General features: G+C 38.9%; 1 protein-coding gene across 8 annotated transcripts in view; it reads right to left on the bottom strand.

Annotated features, from left to right (window-relative positions):
* Positions 1-24,276, bottom strand: part of ZNF536 (zinc finger protein 536) — a 408,639-nt gene that overhangs the window by 326,615 nt on the left and 57,748 nt on the right. For 2 of the 8 annotated variants that reach the window (XM_084644830.1, XM_084644831.1), the window contains exon 4: positions 20,205-20,265. The exons of the other annotated variants lie outside the window; for them this stretch is intronic. The gene's annotated coding sequence lies outside the window, so the exon portion shown is untranslated. The remainder of the gene's footprint in view (positions 1-20,204; positions 20,266-24,276) is intronic. 8 annotated transcript variants of the gene reach the window in all.

The raw sequence follows: 24,276 nt of genomic DNA, 5'->3' as shown, positions 1-24,276 counted from the left end.
TTCCTCTCACTCTTCCTTTCCTTCTGCATCCTAGGGCCTGACTATGAAGTCCTCCTGCAGCTAACTACTACTGAACCCTACTACACTCCCTCCAATCTCCTGATTTCTCTCCTTCCTTCTCTCGCTCACACCCTTAACCACTCTCTCCCTACCCTCTAGCTCTTTTCCTCCTAACTTCAGACAAACACTGGATATCCCTCTTCTTAAAACCCCTTCTTAGATGCCACCTGCATCTCCAAATGCTACCAGCTCTTCCTTCTCTTCTTTTTCTCCAAACTCATTGAACATGATGCCCTCTGTTTCCACTACATCAGCTTTCTCTCTTCCAGTCCTGTGCTGGATCTACTTCAACCTGGAGCCAATTGCTTCACTCAGCTGAAGCTGTTCTTATAAAATGTTACCAATTATCTCCTCTTGGCCACATCAAAGGTGTTATCTTTCCCCACCCTCCTTTATCTCTACTCTGCAATTGACAAAGTTGCTGGTTCTTGAAGCCACATGAGCACAGGGCTACTCTGATGGGTGCAATGGTCCAAAAGCAGAAGGCCTTTTATGGGCTCTCTACCTGCAAGTGAACTACACTCAGGGGATCAGATGCTAAGCTGGTATAAGTTGTCATAGCTCCATTCAAATCAATAGACCTATGATGGTTTATACTAGCTGAGGATCTAGCTCTAAGAGAACAAGCTAGAACACTGAGCCCACTCTGGCCATTTTAATGTCTTCCCACATGCCTTAGTCACTACATTTTCCTTTCTCCACTTGGTAGCCATGTTGTATGCCAATTCCTCTTCATCTGAACAAAGAGACTTTGCTACACAGTGGGAGGGTATCTTATGTGTGAAGTTTTGCAATGCACTGAAAATTATTCAAAAGAAGTATTTCAATTAAGCTGAGTTTAGCAATAAATTAAGTTTTTGTCAAGAGTCATTTTTTAAAAATAGCTTTTCTCAGAGAGAAGAATGGAAGTGCTATTGCCAGGAAGACAGAGTATATTTCATAGGATATTTGTTTAGTGCCTTATGTGTAATGAGTTTGCTGGTCTCAGAGCAGTTCCCACTGTAAAGTGGCACAACACCAAAAAACAAACCCCTTAACCACCTTAACTTGCAGCTATTATGGGAGTCTTATCAGAAGGCCAAAACTTGTCATTACTCCCTAGAAACCATAGACTGGGCTAGTTTGGGAAAGTTTTCATTGCTGATGTCCGTTCTCACATAAATGGGGGCTTCAGTCTACAAGTCTGTCAAATCCATCAAGTTTCACAAGCATTAAAATCACTACATTTTAAAATTCTAAAATAAAACTGATAAAATATATCTTGCCTAAGCATTGTCTGGTGCAATGCTATGGGGTGTCATCCACAAATGAAGGGACTGCCCACTGGCAAAGCTGCCATAAATATTAGCCTTCATAAGCTGAGCAGTGCATTTTGCAGTTTTTAAAAGAACAACTTGATATTGTACAGATAGCTGCATCCTTTAATACTGGCATGCTAAGTAATTGAAAACAGACTAAACGGGGATAGGAGAGCACACGTCAGTGTTAAAGCAGTGTAAAACTCCTCAGTAAACAGAAGCCAAGTTGTGCTGATTTTAGAGTAAGGAAAAAAAGATTTGCTGAAAGCTTCAAGACGTTGGGGAAAAAATGCTCCACTATGCCAAATGTATTGAAATATAGAACACAATAACAAAACTATTGGGTTCTGTACTAGTCAAATTCTGAAACACTGGCAAATATAATCAGGGCCTTACTGCAGTGGAATATTAAAAAAAAATAAACAAGATTCTGAAGATCCCTAAAAAATGACTGCTTCTAAAGAGTATAAAGGAACAAGCCACGACAAATGATTCTGATTCACAAGAGAAAAAAATGGAAGAACAATACTTTCTAAATACCCTAACGGGAAAAAAAAAAAAAAAAGGAAAAGACTGCTACAATCTTATTATGCTTTGGGGGTAGAGCTGGTCAAAACACATCTGGTGGGAAATTCTAAGTGCTTGTCTACATTACCCGCTGGATCGACAGGCAGCGATCGATCCAGTGGGGGGTCAATTTATCGCGTCTAGTCTAGACGTGATAAATCGACCACCAAGCGCTCTCCTCTCAACTCCGGTATTCACCAGGTCAAGAAGCGCATGTGGAGTTGACAGGAGAGCGTCAGCTGTCTATTTACCGCACTGAAGACACTGCGGTGAGTAGATCTAAGTACATCAACTTCAGCTACGTGATTCACATAGATGAAGTTGTGTAAGTCAGATAGATCCCTCCCTCCCTACACAGTGTAGAGCAGGCCTCAGATTTCAAAATCTGGCTTAATAACAAATTGGGTCAAAAAGCTGACATCACAAAACTTTTTGCAAATTCAAACATTTCAAAATATTTTGTTTCAATACAGTTGAAATGTTTTAGTTTGATAAGGTTAAAGTTTTGTTTCAGGTTTATCATTTTGATTATGTTGTATCATAATCTAAAACTTGAAACACTTAAACATGTATAATATAAATATAATTCAAATGAAACCTTCTTGAAACGTTTAGATAATTGCCCATTAAAAATGTCAACAAAATTGGTATGTTCCCAAGAAATATTTCAGTTTCATCAAATCTGCATTTGCCAATGGAAAACTGGTCCACTGGAAATTTTCAACCAACTCCATTTAGGGGAAAATACCACCTCCACAGACACCAATGGGAATCTTGCAATGATTCTCAAGAATAAGAATAGGAAAAGTTAGGCTCCTAATTTCTGATTTAGGTTCCTAAATAAATGGGCTAATTTTTAAAAGTGAAGAGCACCCAGCAGCCCTCAATGATTTCGGTCTACCAAAGCATGTGAGTTTTATCCTTGAAGCCAACAGGACTATTCAAATGCTTAATGTTACATACCTGCTTAAGTGCTTTACTGGACTAGGGCCGAAGAGCCAAATTCTGATCCCCTTATTCATACTTAATAACACTTTATCCTAAAAGTCCCATCGATATCAGTGGTACTACTCATGCAGTAGGTACTGTTCTACACGTGTTAGCATACCAGATTCTGGCCCTACTGTTGCATAAATACCATAATTTACATTGTTTGTTGTAAGTTTATGACTAGAGATGGTCAGAAAATGGATGGTTTTTCCTCACACAAAATTTCAATGAAAATGAAAGGAAAATTCTGGGTTTTGTTGAAAACCAACGAGTTTTTGGCTTTTGACAAAAACGCAAAATTTCCCATTGAAAACTTCCAAAGAAACTTACTGGAAAAAGTCATTTAGTCAAAAAACAAACCTATTTTTCTGCCCAAAACCAGTTTTAATGGAAAATTTTCAACCAGCTCTATTTGCAAAACCACTTTTTCCTATGGTTTCCTCTTTTGTATTTCTGTATTTTTGTATTTCTCTTTACTACAAAATACTACTCAAAACTGGTACTTCCACAAGTAAGGTCAGCACCCTATTTGAAACACCACTCTTTTGTATTTCTGTGGGGTTTTTTTCAAAATCCTTTATTACCAATACTGAACGTATAAAAACAAGAGACATTGCTGATTGTCTTTCTTAAAGTACATAAATTTTAACTTGTGTAATGGATGATGGAAAAAATCCATTAAATAAATGAAACAATCTTAAAGGTTATTTCATTTTTATATTTTCCAGAATATTTCATTTATTGATATAAAAATAAAAGCAATTTTTTCTTTATAAAAAAGAGACTTGGTTAAAGTTTTAGTTAGGGTCAACTTTGTATAGTAATATTTAAACAAAGCCCCAGGACTGGAAGTACAATACTTGTCAAAATAAAAATATGTGAATACAGTTTTTTACTGTATTTCAAATTTACAGTCCTTTAGATTTGCTATTTCAGTTATTATTAGTAAAAAAAAATTAGTACAAACCAAAAAAAATTCTATTCCCACTTTCACATTTCTTTAGATCTTAACCTGACATTAATGAGCAAATACACACTAGGATGATGATCGTCCTGTAGGGTAAAATGGCTCATATACTATGTTGATAAGTTAAGATGAAAGAAATCCAGAACAAAGACACTACAGTGGAGATATGTTTAGATTCCAAAATATTTGTATCAGTCAACAAAGGCAGAAACACCCAAAACAAAAACAAAAAAAACCCCTGACAAGCAGAAACATCCACTTCTTTGACTTGACTGTATAATAAATACACTGTATAAATTAACACATTATTCTATTACTATTCCTAGCTGTCACTTACAATACATAGCTACATTAACATTATATACATATTTGCCATCTGGCCTTTGATGCATGCTTGTAGTTTCCATTGAATATCAATAGCATCCCTGAGTATGCATGTGAAGGTAGGATTTAACCTATCGGAGACACAATGAACAAGTCAAAGGAAGGCACCACTAAGACTGAAATCCTGGCCCCACTGATGTGAGATTGTATTTGATAAACCTCTGCTTAAAGTCAGTGACACACTGCCTCCCAAGCCTTGGAATGAGGCATCATGAATTGCACCGGGCAAACCATTCAAGCAAAAACCAGAACACACCCAAGGGGGTTAAGGAAAACTTTGTTCCGAGAAGTTGACATTGGTCACCTAAAAGGCATTTCCAGTATGTGGAATATAATAGTCACAACCCACATATAACTATGATCTCTTAAGCTGTGAGAGAAATATAGATATATGTATCATCACCTACACCCTATTAGGGGAATTTCTTTAGGGTAGTAAATATGTGTAAATGCTTTTCTTTACATTTTCTTTTCCTCTAGGTGAAGTGGCTTTGTGCACCATGGTGCTGACCTGTGTCCTTAGGATCAACTGCCTATAATATAATCATGATGCCCATAACCCATCATAGCCTGGCACCGTGGGCTAGTGTTGGGATCTGATTGATCTGTCACTAGACACAATACAATTCTAACACAAGGGCATGCATATACAAAAGAGAGACCATGTGCATCAAGAGTAGATTATAAGCGATAAGGATGGATTGGTAGCAGGATACCAACTTACTTACAAGTATGGCAGGTACACTGGTCTACCATCTTGACTGACTACAATAAATACCACTCGAAACTGGTACTTCCACAACTACGGTCAGCACACTCACCAATCAGCATTGCCCAAGAGGTGATAGAAATCGTGCTTTTAGAACTGGTATTTGTTGTAATGATGTCATTCAAACTGGTGCCAAACACCAAGAGAGGCACAAAGTCAAATACCCAACCTATGTTTAGAGACTGATGGCACAGCTAGCAGTGATGAAAGGTGCACTGGGTGAGTGCTGCAGCAGGCCAGGACAGGGGGGCTGAAGAGAGATATTAGAAAGAATTCTTTCTGAAAAAAATTGATTATTTAAAACATTTATTTCAAATTAGTTAAAGGAATGTAGTGCTTTTCAAAAGAACCAGATTAACAGCACTACGTTAACGCACAGAACAGATCAGGTGTTGGGCAAACTTTTTGGCCCGAGGGCCACATCTGGAAATTGTATGGCGGGCCATGAATACTCATGAAATTGGGGGTTGGAGTATAGCAGAGAGTGAGGATGAGGGCTCTGGCTTGGGGTGTGGGCTCTGGGGTGGGGCCAGAAATTAAGAGTTCAAGGTGTGGGAGGGGCTCCAGGCTCAGACCAAGGGGTTTAGAGGTCGGGAGGGGGATCAGGGCTGGGGCAGGGGGTTGGGGCACGGGAGGGACTCAGGGATACAGGCTCCGGGCGGCACTTACCTCAAGCAGCTCCCAGAAGCAGCGGCATGTCCCCCTTCTGGCACCTACCTGGAGGTGCAGCCAGACAGCTCTGCATGCTGCCCCGTCCGCAGGCGCAGCCCCAGTAGTTCCCATTGGCCACAGTTCCCGGCCAATGGGAGCTGCGGGGGTCATGCTTGGGGTGGGGGCAGCATGCAGAGCTCCCTGGCTGCCCCTACATGTAGAAGCCGGAGGGGGGACATGCTGCTGCTTCTGGGAGCCATGTGGAGCCTCGGCACGCGTGGAGCGGGGCAAACCCCTGGCCTCGCTCCCTGGCTGGAGTGCCGGAGTAGGGCAAGGCCCTGATCCCGCTCCCCGGCAGGAGCTTGAGGGTCTGATTAAAATGTCTGATGGGCTGAATGTGGCCCCCGGGCCATAGTTTGCCCATCCCTGGTATAGATCAGTATGGGAAAGAGAATAGCACACTTCTCCATGCTCTCTTGACAGTGATCTATCACCTCTAGGGTAAGAGGCTTATTCAGTATTGAAGACCAGGGAGTCCTTGGCCTCTCAGTTGAGACTATGACCATGTATGCTATCTGGTATCAAAGGTGGTGTTTTAAGTGATGTGGATGCTGGATTTAGGCAACACATTTCTTATTTCACATTGGTCAAACAGCTGCCATATAGCAATGCCTTTTGGTCACACCTGAATTAGGTTAACTATGAAATGGGTCACATTCCATTACCAATCTTCAGAATCATCCAGAACCACCTTTTTTTACTGAAGTTTTCCTAAACTCCATTTTTTCCCACTAGGTGATGCCTTCAGTATATGCCAAAATAAACTACCAAAGCCAGATTTCGTCTGAATGACCAAGGGAAGTCCATAGGCTTTCAGAGTGGGTTTGGCTATGCAGGTTCATGAAGTTATCCCTATCCCTTCATGAAAGTATGAAATGTGAAAGTATGGATGGTCCAAAAAAATTCAGTGGAAAATAGAGTTTGCAATTAAATAAATTTTTATGGAAAGTGTCTGCTTTCTTATAAAATTTTCAATTTCATAACTGAAAAAACAAAGACCCAAAATTATTTGGTTTTCAAAAGTCTTTGGCCTTCCAGTTTTCAGTTTTTCAATGAGAAGTCAACATTTTCTGTGGAAAATAAAAATAAATTTCCAACCTGCTGTATCTGAAAGAGAGGGTGGAAGGATATTCCAAAATACAGAAGGCACCAGCAAAGAAAGAGTGATGCTCCATCTTTATAGAATAAATAATGGTCTAGTTGGAACAACTTGGACCAAGTGTTACTTGACTGGATATTTCTTCACTTACAGAATAAATATATATCATTCACATTCATTAGGTTTCTCTAATTTTAAATCTATGTTACAACTACATACTAGAGCTGCCTCAAAACCCTGTTGTAGCTCAGGTGAAATATGTAGAAACTCGCTGAGGAAAAGAGCAAAAAACTTGGGATGATTCCTTTTATAATTATGACTAAAGAAGTGATTTACTTAAGAGTGAATGATAATGACATACCATCAATCCTGTTGTTTCTCTTCTGAGCCTCAGATAATCTCAGTTTGCTAAATTAAAATATCTGACAATATAATTTTGTAGCCATTGAAGCTGTTGTTGTGCCACAGAGTTTGGCACAGATTCTTGGGTGTGTGCATTTAAAACCCCTAAATACATACACTTATAACTTTGAAATTTGCTCACTGCAAAAATTCATGTCACTAAGTCTCAATGGCGTCAATGTTTTCAGAAAAGAAAGAGTGTGAGCATAAGCTCTAGTGAGTTCATTTAAAAATTCAAGTGAACCTTCATTCTTTTTTTTTTTTTTTCGCACTTTAGGCCAAACCCATCTCTCTAACCTCTGGGCACATAGTACAAGAATTCACATTTATATTCACTCAGCTTTCACCTGTTTTCAGAAGATGTGTGCCTTTCCCCATTCTGAGCCAGGGTTTGTTTCAAATTCTGCACAGTATATAATCGTATTTGTGTAAAACTGGACACCCAGAAACAGAAACACCCAAAATCTGAGACCCCTTTTGAATATCTCTGCCTATTCTTTTTCAGGCAACCAGAACTGCTCCTGTATAAAACTTGTATCTCATCAGAGCTCATTCTAGATAAGTGAATCATGTCACAAAAACCAAGAGCTAAAAAAATTGAACAGTTTGAAACTTTAAGGCCTTTTAAGCTTTGTCCTGTCTCTAATTCATGTATTGTATTTTCACCAGTGATATGTGAAAAAAGGTACAGACTTCTCCGTGCCCATCCTCTTTAGGAATAAAATATAATTATTATTTACATACAGTTATGTAAAAATATTTTGTAGCAAATGAGAAATATAAACCTTTCAGGGGTGGGGGTCTGCCCCTGTTCTCTCTAGTGAAGAGAGAGAATTGTATTCTGAGGGGCTATAGGCAGTTACCAAGCCTGCACCAGGTCTAGGAGGTGGAGTCTACTCTGCTCAAGAACCCAGGTGATGACATCTGGGAGGTACTGCTCATGCGCAGTGCATCTTTGACTCCACAAACGAAGGCAGGGATCTCAGCTGACAGCTCTGAAATGGAGATGTCAGCAGTGAGAGACAGTGGACATTCCCCCAGTTAAACTAGAGTAGGAGCAAATGAAGGAACTAAAGAGGTCCAGTGGATATGGCCGTAGAACTGTGACTAATGAGAGTTGAGTTCCACTCCAGCTCTGTGAACTTGGACACGTGCTGATTGATCTTCACATGTCTGTGTCTCTTTCCCCTCCAACCTTTTGTCTGTCTTGTCTATTTAGATAATAAGCTCTTCGGGGCAAGTACTGTCTCTCACTACATATATAGCACTTAGCTCAAATCTTGGTTGGAGTGCTGGGCACTGCTGTAATACAAGCAAAAACGAAAAGCCTCCAGAAGTTACCAAGTGTGTTGCATACAGACCTGGCCCAATCCCTCTCTCTCTCTCGCTCTTTTTGCATGGGAAGGTTGGAGGAGAGAGAGGAAAAGAGGAGCAGAATGTGTAGAGAAGTGCACAGCTGGGCTGAGACATGCATGTACACGTAACTCCAATGACTGCGAGCAGAATTTGATAATTTTCATCCGCAGTCTCTTTACCTTGTTGCCACGTCGCTGCGCACTGAGTATTATCCCACTATATCCCAGTATTTCACATGTCTCTGTTTATTAAACACACATTTTTAAGGCTATCTGGCAATATGAATTTTTGCTGTCATCCCTAATATTAATAGCTATTGTTTAACATGTTTTTATTATAAATATTACTTTTTGTAGAACTAGTGATCCTATATATCTATACTATATATGTATATTTAAACATTGGCAAAAATGAGATTAGTTACATTTGTACAGTACCTTGCACAACAGGGCTGGGGCTCCAAAGTGACACTGGCATAGAAATATGTAAAATAATAATACATTATATATAAAAATATACCACCATAAATTCTTTGTCTCATGTTCATTTTGCCCACTCCTTCGAAGTTTAACAGCGCTTTAGAAAAAACAATGTCAACTAGCTTAAGAGAGACAAAAATCCTGATCAGTGACAAAGGGTTTTATAATAATGATGTATAAGAAAAAAGGAATTGTTCAGGGTGGTTCAATGGGCTATCACTAAGAGTAATAAGACAAATCGGGGACTTAAAGGATTTCAAGAGAACGTTCCTGAAAATGTTTTCTGTAGACTATGGAAGTTAAGTAGTTGGAACCTCAAACCTTGGGACATTTAAACCTAGACTGGAAAAAGCACAAGCAAATATCTTCTAGGGAACAATTCCATCAACAAGATGGAATAAATGCATAATAGGTCTTTTGCTGCTCTGATTTTTATTATTCTAATCCATCACCCTTATTTTATACAGACCTCAAAAATTATGTTTGTGAGAAAATTATGACTTTGTGTTTATTTTTTATATATCTACACACACGTGTATATGTATATATATATACACACATATGTATACATACACATATAGGATTTGATTTTAAAAGCACAAAGTACAAAAAACAATTTTGCATCTAATTTGCACATCCTATAGCTGCAATTGCATGTGTAAATAAAGTAACAAGATAGTTAAAGCTAAGTATTGTTATTTGCAAGCACAATTTGCATGCACAATTGTGATAATTCGCCTCACAAACTATGCAGGTAATTGTACACATATTTTGTGTAATGCATTTAAAAATTAGGCCAAAAATGTAACAGTATCTGTTTGGACATATGTCCTGCTTCAGCCAATGAAACTCACCCAATCTATGAGCTGTGCCTGAAGGTTTAATAAAACAGAAAATATATGGGTTGGATCGTGGGTAGAAGTCAAAGCCAGATGAGGGGACTATGGAAGTGTCCCAGAAGGAATTCTATCTAATCCAGCTCTAATTTCACCATAGGGTCTTGGGGAGTAACAGCTATGTCACCCTGGGTGAGACTACAAGACTGCACTGATCTCAGATCTGTTGACTGGTGCACAGGGAAGAATAGAGCCATGGCACTATCATCCTCCTTCCTCTCCGTCCCATCCCTTTTGGAAAGGCTAGCATTCCTCATGGCACTTTTTAGAACCCACAGTGAGAAGAACCAGAGATTTCAGAAAGTCCATGAGGGATTTTGCTTCCGCCCATCTGTTGAAGGTGGATGGCACTTAGATATGATGCTAATGGGCAGCAATGCCAAACCTTTTAAAATAGAGAGATAGAGACTCAGCTGTGGGCTGCATCAGTGCTCTAACGTCACAATGTGTCTGGCTTCGCTACAGGTATGCAAGATGGACTGAAAGAGGGAGGATAAAGGCTTCAGTCTGGCTCTCTATGTATGGAATTGTCAGATAAATGGGATTTTCAGAAGGGAGATTCTCTTATCAACTAAGAAAGTGGCCAACAAAGCACAATGTTGTGTGTACTTCAACAGAGACAGAGAACAATAAAAGGGGATGGGGGAGTGAGGAAGGTATTTTCACTTTAAGTTTTTATCCTACAATAGGAATAATGATCCAGGACTTTTCACAGATAGTTTGGCCTGGGGTTATCATAGCATTATGAAACAGTGCCTCACATTGATTTCTATAGAAAATTCCCATTTACTTGAATGGGTGCTGCAGATGTAGAATGATAGCAGCATATAGCTCTTAGCCATTAATGCCCAGAGCGTTCATAATTATTATTATACATTAGTGAGGATACAGTATATTTATTATACAGACTACAGCAGGCCTCTTTTGCGAGCTGCCCTGGGCCTGTTCTCTGAGCCACATCAAGCAGGAAGTTTAAATGAAACGGCTCCCCAGTTTCTTAAATGGTTTAATAAAACATATACTGACTGCAATATTCAGTTTATAGTAGCAAACTATTGCCCCTTGGTTTGAAAAATGACCTCTAGTTGGCAATTTTACTCTCAGCTTCAAAGATTATAGTCCACTGTTGGTCATTTTCTCAATCCACAGGGCAATACTTTTCCATAACAAGCTCAAACGGCAATCAGTATTTGTAGACTGCTACACAAGTTGAGGATAATATGCCTCAACACATTCTGTTATATGACTAAACAAAAGAAGAAATAACCTGGTGACACAGACACATGGAGAAAAGGAATGCTAGTCTCCTGATGCTGAGGCAGCAGAAAAGTAAATTTCTTTGTATTTTGCAGATTTATATTGCATTTAATGCCTTTAATACAAAATAAAGGTCTCTAATTTGATTCTCTTTTTACTAATGACATTTGTCTTTGTATTGTCGTAGGTGTATTCTTATTTTAATGTATTATAGCAAACACTGGATCCTGTTAGTGGCTATCAAATTTACAAACTTTAATGAGTGATACCCTAAATTATAAAATCATATCATCATAATACATTCAGAACCCAATTTTCAAACAGATGCCTCAAATATCCAATTGCCTGTGGGCATATAAAATATATCACTTTTATGGGCCTGATATTGGGAGACTCCTATAAACTTCAAAAGGCCCTAAATGGTTTTTTCAGCATCTAAATGTGGGATTTGAATATCATGTTAAGGTGCTTACATTTAAAAAAGGGGTTTCCCCACTTACAGATATTTTGTGGGGAGACTTGTCTTGTGGATAAGTCATAGGAGCAGGAGGCAGGACATCTGGGTTCTGTTCCCAGTTCTGCCCAAACTTCCCACATAACCTTTTCTGAAAAATGGGAATCATAATATCTACCTAGCTAAGAGGAGTGTTGTGTGGCTTAATTAATAAATGAAAGATCTTGCAGATCCTCCACAGTAAATGCAAAATATTATTATTACAAGGATGACACCCACTCCTGTATGCATAAAGCCTGAGAGCTCTGGTTTTATGCAGATAGAGTGCACGGGATTTTTGAATGTGTTATTTACCCATATACAGAGCCAAAGTGGAACAAATTGCACAGGGTCCTGGAGCCAATGATTTCATTGAAAGTGAATCTGCAGCCCTGCCACCCTACCATTGATGTGGGGGTCCAGCACCAAGCCCTCTGTTCCATATAAATGTGGCACAGAGCTGTTGCATGGCTCCCTGGCTAAATAACACAGTGGTATCGATCAGCCCACCCAATGTGAATAAGCTGTTCCAGACATGTCTCACCTGCCCCCAGTGTTGCATTTTGGGGTGCCAGAATGGCAACCTTTTCTGTGACATGTAGGGGCTCTCCAGGCATTCCTACATTGCTGCTCAACCACTGATTCCCATGCGGCCCTTACTTAGGGCTTAAGCAGCAGGGAGGGCCTTTTGCTAACCCCCACACCGGGATGAATTGTATCCATAAGTGCTGACATATTTGGGCTAAAGAAATTGTTCATATCTGACTGCCAGAAGATGATGGCCCTCTATTTTAAAACTCTGTGGTGAATTTACATGCTTAATTCATTTATACTATTTGGTGAATTCGATTATACATTTTTTATGATTTTAGGGGAAAAAAGCTTTTTAGTATAAAAAAGCAGCAATTTCCTTTTTTAAAACATTTTTCATTTTTAAAGTATAAAAATGGCACATATGTACCATAGCATAATGGATTAATTAAGGAATATTATGTTTATCCTACATCCCAACCGAGTTGTACATCTTCATAACTCACTCATAAAAAATAATGTATTATCCCATTCTCAATAATGATATAACTTCTATTTTTACCATACCTCTTCAGAATAAATTGTTCTAAATTGGATTATCCTGAGATACAGTAAGGAATGTACAAAAAATTACATTGTTATTTTAAGAATATACATTGCTATGTATGAAAATCATAATCTTCTCACTGTGCTTTTGAACTGTCACGTTATTCCCACTGTTATGAATCAGGCTGCTACTGCCACACCTAAAATCAAATGCAATGCACATTACATCCCTTTGCATATACAATGTATTTGTTGCCTTAATCACAAAACCACCCGACAGTATTTTTATGACTATTTCTTTGTTATTGACAAATCACGTATGTAGGTAACACACAAATCTGCATGCAAAGGCTCATAAAAGCCTCAAATTTCTAAATCAACAGATGAAAAATCCCAAAATAATAATGTACAGATGTTCCTTATTTAAATGAGCTGTTGGCATTTAATGCTGCCAATCAAACGTGATAAAATTCGTGAACTTCCAGGTATTCAGCATTTACAGTGGATAATTGTTTTAATCAAATGATCATTCCAGATGACTGAAAAAAATTATTGTTCAATAAATATAAAATGGTATAATGCTGATGCTATCTTTGGGTTACTTTAAAAGAGGTCAATTGAATGGTATTGTTCATTACCAAATCCTTTTCCTATTACATCTAAGATTGGTTGTTTTTGCTGTCCTTAAAACTGAAATACTTCACTAAAAGTACATTATCTGTACAGTAACCCTCTTCTCAAATATAAGATGGACTATCAGAGTTTCTAATCCTGCCCAGATAATCATTCCAATCCATAGTATACTTTACTGTAAAGACAGAATAATACAATATGTTTGATAAATCATGTATGTACTGTGTACAAGGAAAAAGGTTTCTCTCTTGCCCTACAAGATGCCCCTGTATTAAAAAAAAGCCACAATAAATGTTGCCATTGTAGAATCATGAGAAGTTTTATAACAGAGACATCTAAGCTTAAAAGAAGGAAGGTGGTCTATAGGACAAACAAGTTTCTGATGAGAAGTGATTAAGCCAAAGTACTATTCCACTGATTATCAGTTTTCATCCGGGCATCAAATCCTTGAGTCTTCTATTGGTTAAATAAAGCTGATCTTTATTTTTTTTCAAAGCAAAAGAAAATGAAATCCTCCCCAGCTCTTTTACTTGATTTGGAGCCATCTAGCTATGCACGCTGGGTGTGTAACCAGCCTCTAACTACTGTGGGTTGAAAGGAAATTTTCCTTAGGCACAGATTATCCCATAACTGCTTACTCTAGGGTTTTGTGTACCTTCCTCTGAATCATCTTCTCCTGACCGCTTTCGATGACTAGATACTGTACTAGATGGCCCACTGGTATGATCCAAAATGGCAATCCTACGTTTGATGTGATCCACAGCCCACTAAAGCCAATGGCTTCCATTGACTTCAATGATCTTTGGTTCTGGCCAATTGTTAGCCTAACTACAAGAATTTATTGCAGTTACCGTTGTCCGTCCTCCCTCCCCTCTCACACCTATTGCTTGTCACACTCACTTGCTGCATCTTGTCTTAAATGAAGACCCAATCCAGCCCACTGAACCCAGTTCACAGACCTGTGCATCCAAGCTCCAGGGAATTCCAGGGGCTCTCTGACTGGAGGATCAGGACCTTAGAATAGTAAGCTCCTCAGGGCAGGGTCCATGTCATGCTATTTGTACAGTGCTAACCACCATTTTTTAATGATCTTAAAGTCTTTTTTAAATTGGCATTACAGAACAGCGTAACTGCATAATTAGAAATAAATTAATTAACAAAAAACGAATTTATTACCTGATGATTATTTCACTGTGACTCAGTTACACCCGTGCGGAATGATGAGTAAGTAAGTCAAGCAGGCAGGCTGCAACCTATCATGAACCATCATTTTAATCCCCCTATGTCCTAATGTACTTCTCTTTCCATGTGTAGCAGGGTGGTCACTACCCCTCATGGCCAGGGGTCCTTTTGTAGGCACCTTGCCCTCTTGCTGGCCCCTTAAGCACTCCACACAGTCACTGTTGTGACGCACAGCACCCTTACCCGGGCTGATTTAATATCAAATAAAGTTCACGCAGTCCTCAGAGTCCTTAATCACAAAATAGTCCAAACACTCCTCTATGAGTCCCCAACATAAAGTCCATAATCATAATTCACCAGTTCATACTGAGCTCTGGTTCTTCTGCCACACCCTGAGCTCTTCCTCGGTCAGTCTGCTCCACCCAAAGCCATTGGTCCCAGTCCTTTCTGGCTGGAACTTAGCCCTCCAGCCCTGGCTTTCTTCTCCTTCAGAGTCTCTCCTGTTCTGAAAGAACATGTGGTCTCCATACCACCCTCCTCCAGAGAACTCATCCCAGTTAGATGAAAGAGAGGGGAGCCCTGCCCCACCCTATGGTCCAGGGCTCCTCTTCGCAGGCCCTTAAAAGGAACAAACCCTGTGGGGGATTCCCTCCCATACAACTCCTAATTATCCAGGCCCACTTCTTCCCTTCTGCTACCAGGTCATTTTCTGGGCCTTTATTCATTCCAACACCTGAAATGGGGTCTTCTGGAAACCATTATTCTTAAAGGGCTAGAACACCATTTACTTACTGGAAATCTCTAAGAACCAGCAAAACTGAGACGTATGGAGGACAATGTTTCTTCTACTACATGCACTGTATTATGCCCCAAAATGCCCATCTAAAGCTGCATGGGACATGGGGGCGACTAAGTCACAGAGATATGCCTTGGTTATCAGCAAGAAAAAAAGTAACACCCTCTCAGCAGTGAGATGAAGCAAAAATAAAAGAAAGAGCCAATATAAGTGTTCTTGCAAGGTATATCAACATAATTCTCTAAACCGGAAAAGCAAAGGTCAGTGACTACATTAAGGGTCAAGAGTCAGACCCACAGTCATTAATTCATATAACCAAGTGAATATTAAGAAAAGCTTCTCAAGTCCTCCATAGATACAAACCTTTGTCCCCTTTTTCAGGCAAAGAGGTGGCCACTGAACTAGAAAAAATACCCCTAATCTTTACTGCAGCCTAGAGGCTTTGCATCTGATATAACTTTGAGAGTAAAGATTACCTCAACCACAAATACTGAGCTCTTTAGAGAGCTCCTTGAAAAGAGAAAAACAGACAAATTAACCTCCAGGAGAAACACTTTCCCTCTCTCTGAAGAAGCAGCCAGTATCATCATGATTTCAAGTTCTTACTTAGATAGAGTCTGGTATCAGAAAGAAAAAGGACCAAGGCCAAATCTCCAAACTGTGGTAACTATGAATCTAACCAAAAGGAACTGTTAGGTACCTTTGAGATTGATTGAAGAGGAGAAGCTGCTCTGATTGAAAGAAGAGAGGAAAAAAGGAGGATCTCCATCCTAGACTGTTGTTACTTTACAACCCAAGATCCATCATTAATTTAGTTCACTTGTTTACTTCGGGAGGAAATGCACTGAGCAAACTAGAGACACTCAAACTGTTCCTGCTGAAAGGGACTGTTGCATAAGTGGGAAAAGAGGAAAAGTTTGAGAAAAAAATATCTTCTAAACTGAAAATAAGGAATTTGAGGCCAAATCCTCAGCTGTTGTAAAATTGTGTCGGTCCATTGAATTTAATGGACTATACCAATTTACATCAACTGGCCATTGCAGCAAACAATTCAGTGAAATTCAGCTGAGACTGGGAGAAAGAAGGCATCAAATGGAGCCTTTCCAGAGACTGCTTATGAGCTGTTCCTTTAGTGGTGGTAGATGAGGGTATGGGAAACCTCTCTTGGGTAGTGAAAAACCAGAAAAAGAAAACAGGACTTGTTTGTGTTTTTAAGGCATCTATCACAGGTAGTCTCTCTTACTGCTGAACTCCTGATGGCCAATCACATTCAAAGGCACAAGAGAGGACAGAAATGACAGCATACACACCTTGAAGCTGCCAGAGTCAACACAGTACAATTGTACACATGTTACACTGATGGCTTCTCTTGCTCATCTGCCCACTTTCCAAAGCCTCACTGTATTAACCTATATTGCTAAAGAGGAACTCCTTGACTTGCTGTGTGAATTCATATAAGCTGCTGCACACCAAAGAGAAGCCACAAAAATAACAGAGATAACGTTTGCCATCTCTTCAACTCAGAGTAAGGCAAAGGGGCTGAACATTTACAGTGGAAAGGTAACAGACCGTAGGACCCAAATATCTGGCCCTGTAACTGGCTCCCACCAGCCTGATTGATATAAGGGAGGGCACTGATCAGCCTCCTTTGGTGGCAACTAAGTCACAAAAATATTTTTATTTATTTATTACATTTAAGAAGCGCCACTTTTCTCTAGAGTCCACAGCTACAATTTGAAAATATTCCGAGGGCTGGACTCTGAAACAAGCTTCTCAGTTGCTTTTAGTAATAAGATAATTATCAGTAACTATATACGGAATTACAATTTTAAAAAAATATCAAATAAAAACAGCTTTCATTTTTCCCAGTGTGTAGAAAACATTCTCTGCCTACAACTCAAATTATCATTCTTTCCTTTGTGCAAAATGAATTGACCCAGAAAACTAAAAGGGTAACAACCCATATTTGCTGGGCTTATTCAGCAGCCAAAAGTTCATGAAAAACACTGTTGTGTATCACATAGCAACCACTTGATGCCTATTATCAAAATACAGTAGTTATTGAAAAAGTAAAATCTTGCACTCTCAAATATAAAGCAGGGCTGTAATATGTGTTTAGTTTTGTTGGGATATATTCAAGCCTTGCCATTTTCTTCCTTTCCACAGCTTTGGCATACTTGGTCAGCTATGTACTTTTCAGTTATGCACGGGCGGGGGCGGGGACTCCTGCAGTGTTTTGCAGAGAGGATACTGTTGATTGAGACCAGGGTTTGAGATCACTGTTAAGAGAGAAATTATATGTGCTCTATTTTTGCACAAGTATATTCAGTTTTTTTAAAAATGTCATATACAAGAGTTTGGGGAAGAGAGGAAAGGAAAGGGTGATGATTATTGATTCAGCACTACACCTGTGGATTGTTGGCTACCCACAAAGAAAACCACCACCAAATCCCCAGCAAGTAGTCTATAGGTGGACAGATGTCAAATTCGCAGTTTTGAATTTGTTTTTCTTACCAGCTCTAGTTCTGAGTCAGGATTGTGCGGCAATCTCTTAGCAGAATTTCATATCAGAAAAACAGTAAACTTAGGCAGAATAGAGAGAATGCCGTTTCTCCTAATTCTGTATTGTTATTTTTGCCAAAAAAATAAGCTGTTATATGGGAAGAAATAGAAAGTGTATTGTGGAAACAGTACAATATTAGCAATCTGGGTTAAAAACTGGAGGAATGTTTTTATTCTAAAATATTTTTAAAGGAACAGCAAGTTGCAGTAGCTGCTAGGGGAACTTGAGCTGTAGGGCAGGCTCCAACCATCACAGGAGTCAACAGAAAGATGCATTGTCTTCAGCAAAAGTTAGCTCAGACCGCTACTTAAAATACAAGGCCAAGGCCAATATGGATCTCCTTTAGCAACAGGAGGGGGAGATGAAGGGGAAGATGAGGAGGGCATAAAACTACCCCAGCGGTAGGCATCACACGCTATCTTCAAGGAGGTAATTTTAAAATCTCTAGAGTATAGTATTTTTTAACAATAGTTGACTAGCTTAGCTTCACTCTGCTATTCTTAGGTAAGGCTGTACGCATGCAGGTGTGCAACATTTCCCTTTGTTCTATCATACAGTATTAAGCTTGTTCAGATTATCTGCTTATCTAAAAGAGTGGTTAAAATTAATATGAGTGGTGGATATATGAGATCACCAGCAGCGTACAGTAAGTTGCTAAGAAAGCTAAAAAGGGAAAAAATCAGAATGCATGTTATTTCTGAGGTACCTTACCTTGAGCCTAGCTGATGCAGATAAGAGCATGTTTGCTGTTTCCATGATCTATCAAAAGAAAGTGAGTGCTAGGCAGTTAACCCCAACTTAATGTGTGAAGTAGCTAAGATGCAGGAAGATGTGAGGGTGCATTAGGTAGCTAAAAATGAAGAGGTGGTTTTGATGTGATTGAAGATGGGTATGGCTGAATGTTTCCAAGATAAGATGGGGAACAAGGACAGAGTGAAGAGGTAGCCTGCAATGCTGTATGTGCTTCTGCTCCTCTCTATGAAAGCCCTGGGGGAAAGAAAAGACCACTTTCCCCAATCTGCTTCGTTATAGCACCCAAAGGCTACGTACCTTCACCTATCCTCCCTTTTTACCTTCTTATGCACTGATATTGGAAAAAGTATACTATACTTGTACGCACACTTGAACAGAATATTTGCATTGTCAGATGATAGATGGGTATATGAAATACACAGGAATTTCCTATACACAGGAAATATGTGGGTTAGTCATTGGTAGATGATCTTACCATGACTGGATGAGGTAACTATGGTAAATATAAATGATTAATGAATAACCATTGTTTCAGTAGAACAGTCATGTCTAATTTACCAGCAAGATATTTGCATAATTGATAAAACAAAAAACAAACCATTAAATTTCGGTGAACAGTAAATTCATGAAAATGTTCCACTCTAACGAGAATTTGTGTACAGAGCAATAAAGCGGCATTTTCTGCCCAATTCCATCCCTTTCTGAAATTGTACACTTCTTTAGAGAGAGGGGTTCCAATGGTAATTCATGATCTACAAAAAAAGGTTCAGATTATCAGAAGAGCAATACCTACAATACTTTTATGCAAATTACTAGAAACAGATGAACCAAAGAATCAGTTGGAACAAGGGCTCAAAAGTCAAATCAAGCCTTACTTTGAGGCTTGAAAAAGTAAAAACGATTCATTTTACACTTCTAAAGCAAACCACTTTCACATTGTCATCTACAGATCTCAAAGCACTTCACAAACATCAATTAAATTGCAGGACACTTATGAGGCTGATAAGTGGTATTATCTCCATCTTATAGATGGGGGGAAATGTATGTTTCATGCTCAAAGTCACACAGTGATTTAGTGGCAGTTCTGGGAGTAAAACCCAAGAGCTAAAACTCCCAGTCTAAGTATTGACCTACTGGACTCCTGTGAGATAAACACTGATAAAATTAGATAAATATAGTCTTAGAAAGACAAAAAGTATTTTTTGTTTTTTCTTTCAAGGAGTAGGCCACAGTACGTTTCACATTTTGAGATCACCTCTTTTTGTTTAGCCTACCAAAATTTGCCTGTTGAAGAATCAGTATTTAGACTTAAAGCAGAATCTGGTTTATGCCTTAGGCTTTGGAACTGGGATCTGAGGTAAGTTAGGACTATGGATTTGGCTCCAGATTCATTATGCAAATATTTCACAATGATTTCAGTTACATCAGAATGTGATACAGAAAAAAAAAATTCTTCTCGACATGGATCTTACCTTGAACTACGATGGCAGGTCAAGCTTGTATCCAGGATTTGAATCCAAAACCTTAACTCCACTGAAATACAAAGGGGCTCAATTCAAGGTTTCACTCTTGGTCCATCTCTATTTCTGTGTAGACAACAGTTCTAAGTAAAGTGATAGGGCTAGATTGTGTGGTCCAGTCAAGCTGCACTCAGTGCAAGAACAGAGAATGGGCAAAAGTGGCTTTAGGTTACTTTTGCAGCCCTTGATCCTTAGCCAGTGCAGTGATAGGCTGGTCCCCTGGTGCAGATTAGAACAGCCTAAAGGCTGCTGTACACTGCACCAACTACCAATAGGATTGCTAGAGTGCAGAAAAGTCCTAGCTACCCACCCCTCGGTCTACCAGACATAATCCCCTATGCCATGAGGAGAGTGGCATAGGAGCCACTAATGTAGCTCTACATGATCCCAGGATTCCCCTGTTCAGGAAGAATAAGCCTTCACTGGCTGGAGCTGTTGAGGCTTCTTTTCAAAGGAAGACTGGCAGAAAGCTGCCTTAATGGTGCATTTGTCCCACAGACTGCCCCATGGACTTTTCATAGAGCCTCCTGCTGGAACAAATGCTGGGATGTTTAATGGAAGGAACAAGAATATTTTCAGAGAAACAACTGATGAAGATTTGAAAATGCTTTAGGTCATGGACTATCTAGTGCAAAATCTATCAAGACTATTGAGGGAAGTTCAAGGAGGACGGGGGAGAAATATTCTATTTAAAATTCAATTCTTTGTTGGAAAAAGAAAACTAAGACATACCCTAGAACTTGACACTATGACTATTACAACTTCAGGATTCATGAGTAATTAAGCAATGCACATGTAACCTGACTGTTCTAACCCAGTGAAAAAATGACAACTTTAAGGTAGCACCATTCAGTGGCCAAGCCACTACAATTTTGTTTGAGCTTCAAGTCGATTTCTGCTAGTCAACTGATTTTTGGCTGGCCTCTAAGGCAGGTTTCATTGTATATTAAACATTTACTTCATTATTTAAAATGGGGAAGCACTTTTTTCATCTTGTTTGAAACCCTTGAAATACAAAGATAAACAAAGGTTTCATGCTTTTTCTTTTTTCTGACTTGCTATTATATCACCAAGAATCAGTTTTATAGAGCAGATGAGAATGTCTTCTATTTAAATGATCAAGATACAAAATTGCATCCAATGTGGCAGAGAATAACATGATTACAAATACCGCAAGTAATATTATTATGTGACATATAACAATCACGGTCTAATTTTTTTTACTTAAAGTAAGTGTAAAGATTCACACAGTTTATATGTTTGTATTGAAAATATTTTTCCTCGTTTAAGATGATTGCACATTTCAAATCATATACAGCTGTACTTTTTAGCCTAAATCAAATAAGGAATCCATACAGAGCTGCACAAGTATTTGGGGTGTTTTTAGCCACTGTTGCTATTGACAAGATTAAAATATTTTTCTCATTCATTATTTATATTGATGTGATGAAACAATGTGAAAGCGTATGCATTTAACACCATGTCACAAAGCAGAGCTAAAATGTGGACGTACTGTTCCTCTGAGATTTAACTGAAATTGGTTAAGTATATGTCACCCTGTCTACAATAATGATATCTCTGGGTGATGAAGATTTAAGATGCTTTGTAAAGATGGCATGTTATCCAAACTCTTAAACCACACTGATTATGAGGGGTTTTAAATAGGTGTCTCGAGATTATCTCCTATATGAGAAAGAACATTATGACCTAGGAACCTTGTAGCCAGTGTACAGGGATCACGTGTTCAGAGGAAGTAACACCAGAAAATCATTTTGATTCGACACCCTGCATGGAGAAAATATTTAGCTCAAAACCAGCTGGGGGGCAGCCACAAGCTACCCAGAGTTTAGAGGCAGGTCCCAGTGTAACTTCAAGCCACTCCACCCAACAACCCAGCAACATTTGTTGCCATTTGACTTTGCCCTCTACTTAGACGGTTTCTTGGCCTGAGAGTGCACAGTCCCCATCTGAGAGGTGGAGGCGGGGATCATGCAACAGAACATAAGAACGGCCACACTGGGTCAGACCAAGGCTCCATCTAGCCCAGCATCCTATCTTCCGACAGTGGCCAATGCCAGGTGCCCTAGAGGGAACGAACAGAACAGGTAATCATCAAGTGATCCATCCCCTGTTGACCATTCCCAGCTTCTGCTGAACAGAAACACCTGATTTTGGAGTCAAAATGCACGGATGCATAATGGCTGAATCCAAAACCAGATACAGCATTGCATGATGCCAACTGCCAGCTCACAGGGAGTAATCTGCAGAGTAACTCTTTGCTCTCACTTGCTTTTTTGACAGATTCTTTGCCTCTTAGCAAAGTCATGGTAGCAAAATTGATATTGTTGAGTGGAAAGGCAGGCAGTTACATTGGAACCTGCCTCCCATAGTGTGTGGGGCAGTGCGAGGAGAGCTAGGTTAGTGGTTTGGGGTGAGAGTGAGGAGAAAGAAAAATAACATTTCAGACCAAATGCTTATTCTTACGAACTCTGATCTCACCTATTATAAAATCCAGGGAAATATCCAGAAGGTGGTGAATGTTTAAAATGCACCCTTTAACAAAGCAACACAATGTAACTGGTATCTTTCTTTACATGTCAAACAGTTTGCCTAACAAATCATAATAATGCAGAATGATATAAAATTCACCCATCAAGCCCAAACACATGCACAAAGATTACCATGGCAAAGAATTGTGAATTTCATTAAATATGTTAAAGGGGGGAAAAAATCAGCTTTGAAAAATAGTAATCCTGTCTTTCAACAAAAATATTATAGGAAGCTATGAATTTGGTAGATCTGAATAGGATGTTGGTACATGTTTTACTAAGGTAATATAATGGCACACTATTATTAGATCACATTAATCATTACTGTGCCAAAGGCACTGACAGCACCACTGAAAAGGATTGAAAGGGCTGGTAATGGATATAAATTACCCATTGTGTGATAAAAGGATTTTTACTAAGAAGGTAAGAATAAAACAGCAAATTTCTAATATAACTGTTGTGTAAAAACTAAAATAAAAGTAATCCACAGTCAGTAATATCCACAAAATCAGAAAGTAAGCACTTTGAAACAAGATAAAGTCACAATAAAAATTGTGTACAATGTAAAATTAATTTCTTGGTGCATAATATTGCTATCAATTTAAATGGCTTATGTGATGACCTCTCAGGAATATGGTGAAGAGAAAGATAGGTTTAGCTAATTAGAACTGAATATGAGTTTATGTAAATATATTTAACTTCCTCAGCAGTATCAGAGGTTACAATGAACCCCAAAATTACAAGATGTGTTATAGTATTTAATTTTCCCTTCTGTTCTCTGTAAGTTAAAAATTGCAACAAATAAATTGGTTAGTCCCTAAGGTGCCACAAGTACTCCTTTTCTTTTTGCGAATACAGACTAACACGGCTGTTACTCTGAAACCAACAAATAACTGAACTCTGAAATGGTTTTATTTAGATTCCAAATGACAAAGCTATTAGAAAACAAGGCAAGCCTTTGCTGAGCTATTTAGCTATTTGACTGGTACCGTTTTTGTCATCAAAGGTCTAATCCTAAGCCACTCTCACTCAGGCAAGAATCTTATGGACATCAATAGAAGTCAGTGTAAATCCAAAGTAGCTCCACTGAAGTCAGTGGAGTTACTCCAGATTTAAATCAGTGTAATTTTGTCTGAGTTACTCGTGTAGGACAAGACACATTCATCACATTTAAAAAACTGTGGACCAGATCCTCACACTGGTGTAGCTTTATTGGGTTTTTTTTTTTCTTTTATAGATGCAGACACCAATCCTGGAAATACTTAAGTATGTGCTTAACTTTACTCAGATAAGTAGTTCCATTAACTTCAATGGGACAATTCATACACCTAACATTACTCACCTGCATGTGAGTGTACAAGGTCAAAAGTTTAGATGGGCCTGAATCTCCTCTCACCAGTTATAAATCAGTGTAACTCCACTGAAGTACATAGAGTTAGTGCTGATTTACACGTGTAAAATTGAGAGGAGATTCA

This window comes from Lepidochelys olivacea (genome assembly GCF_965140295.1).
Source record: "Lepidochelys olivacea isolate rLepOli2 genome assembly, chromosome: 12".
Taxonomy (NCBI): Eukaryota; Metazoa; Chordata; order Testudines; family Cheloniidae; genus Lepidochelys; species Lepidochelys olivacea.
Note: the sequence above shows the minus strand (reverse complement) of the source record. Positions and strands in the feature narration are given on the sequence as shown.